General features: G+C 44.0%; 1 long non-coding RNA gene across 1 annotated transcript; it reads left to right on the top strand.

Annotated features, from left to right (window-relative positions):
- The first annotated feature begins 644 nt into the window (after positions 1-644).
- On the top strand, positions 645-3,075 carry LOC125387552 (uncharacterized). The gene is made up of 2 exons (XR_007227899.3): positions 645-773; positions 2,951-3,075. It is a non-coding gene; the product is annotated as an uncharacterized LOC125387552 (long non-coding RNA).
- Positions 3,076-5,717: the final 2,642 nt, after the last annotated feature.

The raw sequence follows: 5,717 nt of genomic DNA, 5'->3' as shown, positions 1-5,717 counted from the left end.
GCCAAAGGGTTTCCCTTGTATCACAAATTCTGTCTAAATATGTTTCTAACTAATACAAATACTAGTATGCTATGGGACAATGGTCTTGTACTCTGTCACTTTCATTGTTTTAATAAAATGCTGATTGACTAGTAGCCAGGCTGGAAGTATAGGCAGGGCAACCAGGCAAGAAGTAGAGGTGGGGTGAGGAAAACAGGAGAATTCTGGGAAGAAGAAAGGGTCAGTCTGCAGTTGATACCCAGACATGGAGGAAGCAAGATGAGAATGCCTCACTGATAAAAGGTACCAAGACATGTGGCTAACACAAACAAGAATTATGGGCTAATTTTAGATGTAAGAGTTAATAAGAAGCCTGAGCTAATAGGCCAACCAGTTTATAATTAATTAATGTAGACCTATGTTTCTTTGGGACTGAACAGCTGTGAGATCGGGCAGGACAGAACCTCTGTCAACACCAGCGTAGGAGGGTAGTGAGGACTGCATGTGGCAGTGATGAGGTTTGGGGGTGTGGTGCCTTATCTGTGCCTCTTCTCATCTCTGTTGTTCTTGTCATTCCCCCTGACTGCTCTTTTCTTGAGACATCTGGGTTCTCTTTTTCCAGAATACTGTCTTTTTTTTCTACCATAATCCTTTATTACTCTTTTACAGACCTGCTTAGACTGGAGCTCAGGGGTGAAGCAGCACTACAAGATTTCTCAGCTTCAGACCCTTTCTCAGAGGGCCGCACCACACTCAAACTATGATTTGAATTCATAGTGGGCATTCACTCATGGGTAGTATCTCCTATTACCTTTTTTACAAGTTGTTTTCATCACACTTTCCATTTTTGTAGGCTTTTCTAACAGTGGTTACAAATAGTGCTTAATGGACACTTTAAAAAGTGGTGTGTGGTGTGTGTGTGTGTGTGTGTGTGTGTGTGTGTGTGTGTGTATGAGAGAGAGAGAGAGAGAGAGAGAGAGAGAGAGAGAGAGAGAGAGAAAGAGAGACACTAATCAAGAAGAATGCTGGGCTTCTGCCCATACAGATGTGGAGAACCAGACTCCTATTGGACTATCAACTCTTATTGGTTGGGCACAGCTGTAAAAATATATCAGGTTCTCCAACAGGGGATGGACACCACCCCAAAGGCCAGCTAATCAGATTTCCCCAACTCTACTTCCTCACCACCTCTAAAGAAACTACAGACACCACTTTCTGTTTTCTTACTGATCAAGCTCGGAACATCTCATGCGAATCTGTTATTCTTCAACAATGCATTCAAAGTATTGGAATTTGGTGTTCCCAGTACAACTACACAAAACCCTTCTTTGCCTGTAACTACCATCAGTGTGAACTGACATGTCTAGAAAAAGTCACACCTATGCTGAAGATTCTGATAGGCTGGTAGATTGACTAGAAACAGTCCTGTAATGGGGGAATTGGAAGGCTGCCAATAATTATCCCCCAAATTAACTCCCTCTTTCTTCTTTGTGGGTCCCAAGAATTGACCTTAGGTCCTCAGTTTTGACAAGAATCATCTTCACCTGAGGAATCAACTCTCTAGCCTTAGTTCTCTTAATAACCATTTATTACCGACCTTTGTATCTGGCCTAACATCCTTTGGACATCAGGTAGAAGCTCTGCAATGTGGTAACTTAGACTGTTAGCTTCCACCAACCCCAAAGCTAAGACAGGTAACATTTGACACTTAGAACAGAGATTCCCTTGCTTTGCTGTAATCCACCTACGTCATGTCCCACCTATGTATTCTGTAAATTTAATGATTGATAAATTTGGGTTTTCATTGTTGTTGTTCTGTGACTATGAAAAACTTAATGTAACTGCTTCTATCTTAGCTCTTGTGTCATGGTCACTCATATGTGTTTCAGAATAAATTCTCTCTTCTTCCCTTTGGAGCTTGAGCTGTGTTTTGTGTTGATATCCAGATAAATGTTCCCAAAGTAACTCTTCTCCATCCTAAACCCTAAAACAAACCCTACCTGGATTCAGAAGTTAGAAGTTCTGCTTGCTCCTTAATTCTTAGGGAAATTGAGGTCAACGAATCCCAGATTTGCCTTAATCTAGAACCTGAAAAGTTAGCTTTATACTTAAAAGGTAAGGGATTTTATTTTCAAAACTGTTCAACCTTGTCCAAGGATTTCTCGCAGATCAGCACAGGTGCCATGGATCAGGACTGGTTCCTGCTCATGGTCAGGTGCAGTTTCAGATGGCACTTTCAATAACAAAATCATTGATTCAGGATCGGTTGTCCATAAATCCCAGGCAGCGCCAACCCTTCAGCTAGACGTAGCTCTGGGTTTTCCTGTTTTCCTTGCCCGTCAGAGGGCTGGTTCTTCCTGAAGGTGTTCCTGGATCAGAAGAGACGTCTGAAAATGTCTCTAAGACTGTAGAAAACCAGCTTCAGCGAAGTCAGTGCTTCTCTTCAAACTTTTCCAATGTGACCTTCAACCTTACACACACACACACACACACACACACACACACATACACACACACTTGCAAGACAGGTGAGCTTTAGATACCAGGTACTCCCGGGAGGTGGAAAGAGTTGGGTATGTGTTCACAAGTCAGGGACTGTTAAGAGTGTTAAGTATCTTAAAATTTGATTTAAGATTTTCATCTACCAGGAGACACTGCTTCCGGGGACTTGTTTATATCTTGGGTCTGGGAATTTCTTCTCCAGGGATTTAGTTTTTCAGTCCTTACGGATTATTCTGCCTGTCATTATGACATCTTCTCTGAGGTTTCAAAACCTTGCCAACAGTGACATTCACCCAATGACCAAATTAAGGTCACCAGGATCAAAAGCTCGAGATCAATCACTGTTAATGATAGTGACAACATCCTCTGTCCCAGTGTGATAATGCCTACATGACCCCCAGTGACTGGTGAGATCTTCCAAGGCGATGACTAAGAGTAACATTGATGTATTTGGTTGTTCCTCTTTCAGCTGTCCGAGGGTATAGCAGAGTGGAGACTTGCTTAAGCAAACTGAAATGGAGACCAGACCCGGAAATTTCCCTAGCTAATGAAGCCGGTTCTACCTTGAAAATAAACTTGCTAAGATAGAAAACATGACCACAGCTCGTGCCTGTTTGTTTGTAAATGCTTATGGTAGGGAGAAACTGAATGTAAACTCCCTCAGTCTGAAATAGCCGCCTGACAAATTCTTAACAACCCAGGACTCTGCATTTGGATGGACAAAGTAGGGCTGTGGGATTGCAACCAATCAGACTCGTTATTTAACTCCAGCTTCCTCTGTAGAAGCTTGTCTCCTGGGCTTCTCTGATGGAGCCCCAAGCCTCTTCTGGTTTTGTACTTCCAAATCAGTGCACTGTTGTCTGTTCAAATAATACATTCTTGAACATTTTAAAATCGTGCCTCTATTTATAATAAGAACAGCTAGGAATGAAGATGGGGCGGGACAAGGGCGGAGGAGTAGATCCTTAGGACAACACTTTGGAAAGAAGAGCTGGCTGCTGCGGGAACTAGTGACCGTTCTCAGGGTTCTCTGTTCCCTGCAGCTTTTGTGCTCTGTGGGAGGACTTAGAGAATGGCACTAACACAGTCTGTAGATACTGAGTCCGCGGAAGACCAGCCTGATCTGCTGACACTGTGGAGATTTGTCTGGGGTGGTGGGGGACTGCCTTGCTTAATTAAGCAGGCAGGATCTTTATGGGTTTCACGAAGCCTCTTTATTTATGCTCTTTCAGTGTGTGTGTGTGTGTGTGTGTGTGTGTGTGTGTGTGTGTGTGTGTGTGCGTGTGTGCATGTGCGCACAAACATACGTGCTCTCAGAGGCCAAAAGGTATCGGATTCCCCTGGAACTAGAGTTACAGGTGGTTCTGAGCTGTCTGTCGTGGTTTCTACAAACTGAATTCTAGTCTCCTACAAGAGCAGCAAGTGCTGTGAACTGCTGAGCATCTCTCCAGCCCCTCCATCAATTTCTTTCAGGTCTCACTAACCTTTTGACTCAGCACAAAGTCTCTTGCTTAATATGAGAGCCACCCAGTACAAGAGAACTCAGTGTCGCCACTGTGTGAAGATCTCTGTCAGGCATTTGCGTTAGAACAGACATTGATCCGGCAAACGGTTGATACTCTGCATCTCATGATGGAGAGGAAGGAGGGCAAGACTGGGGGTCCGGGAAAGCATTTCTAGAAATTCCATAAGGATGTCTCTCACTTCACACAGTTAGAACGCGTCAAGCGACATGACACTGCTGCTTTCTTTGCCACGGGTTCTAATCCCTTCCGCGATCCTTGGAAACTAGAACTTGTTATCTCATCTCTTGCTTGAACTACAACAACCTTAAAAGTGCAGTTAGTTCCATTTCCTTTCTCCATGGGAGTTCCTATCGCCTGTTATGCCCCCACAACACATCTTTGACTGCTTCAGGAAAAATAGAAGAGGAAAATCTGTAGACCGAGGAGCCAGATGCCTAGTTTTAATCCATTGCTCGATAGTCCTCAATTTGGCCTCCTGGCAGTGAGGTCTTCTGAGCTTTGGTGTTCTCCTGTCAACACAGGTGCACAAGAGCTTTTAACACAGCGCAGTGAGGATTAAGAGTCTGGAACAGTGCCCGGTGCGCACGGAGAGCACAGTAAGCTGCAAGTCTCCTGAAAAGTCTCCTAACTGGTCTTGCTGCCTTCTTCATTCCCTACTTTGCTTCTTACCCAGAAGATTTGCTCTTTGGAGAATATGTTAACAAAGCACTTCCTGCTGGAACAATTCCCATGATCCTCTACAGCTTCTGGAGTTGGCCCTGGCCATGTTCCTAGCGTCTTCTCCCTGCAGGCATCCTATGCTTTCTTGGTGGTCACATGTCTAGTATGCACACCTGCAGCTGTGGGCTTCTGGGAATCCTGCCTGTAGTATCCCTTTTCACCTTTTCTCCTTGTGTGCCGGCCGGTTTGTCAACTTGACACAAGCTCGGATTACCTGGGACGAGCAGAACCTCTATTGAGAAAATCCTTCCATCGCGTTGGCCTGTAGGCATGTCAGTGTGGTATTTTCTTGATTAATGTTTGATCTGGGAAGGCCCAGTCATCTTTGGCCAAGTAGTCAAGAGTTGTGTAAGAAAGAGGATTGATAGCCAGGCAGTGGTGGTGCACTTTGTAGGCAGAGGCAGGCAGACCTATATAGTTGGGCAAGCTTGTCAGACTCTTTGGACCACCAGCCCTCAAATAATGACTCGAAGACTTATTATTAAGTGTATAAGCTTGAGCTTTGTGTAACCTTTCTTTCAATCAGCTCTTATAACTTAAATTAACCAGTTTCTATTAATCTGCGTTCTGTCACATGGCTTTTTACCTCTCCTTCATTCTGTATTTCTGACTCCTTCCGTGTCTTGCTGGCGTCTCCTACCTCACCAGATTCTAACCCTGAGTTCCTCTTTCTCCTTGAAAGTCCTGCCTCTTCTCCTCTGTCTACCTATTGACCATTCAGCTCTTATTAAAGCAATCGGGTGTTGTGAGATGCTTCTCTGTATACTATGAATGTGGTTTATTACCATTGGTTAATAAAGAAGCTGATTTGGCCAATAGCCAGGCACAAAAGAGCCAGATGGGAAATAGAAGCAAAGATAAAGGAAAATAGGTGGAGTCTGGGAGATGCCAGCAGTCACTGGAGAAGGAAGATGTGAGATAACAAGCCATGAGCCTGTGGTAAAATATAGAATAATAGGAATAGGTGCATTGAAAAGAGTTAGTAATAAG

Source organism: Myodes glareolus, chromosome 8 (genome assembly GCF_982192425.1).
Source record: "Myodes glareolus chromosome 8, mMyoGla1.1, whole genome shotgun sequence".
In the NCBI taxonomy this organism is placed as follows: domain Eukaryota; kingdom Metazoa; phylum Chordata; class Mammalia; order Rodentia; family Cricetidae; genus Myodes; species Myodes glareolus.
Note: the sequence above shows the minus strand (reverse complement) of the source record. Positions and strands in the feature narration are given on the sequence as shown.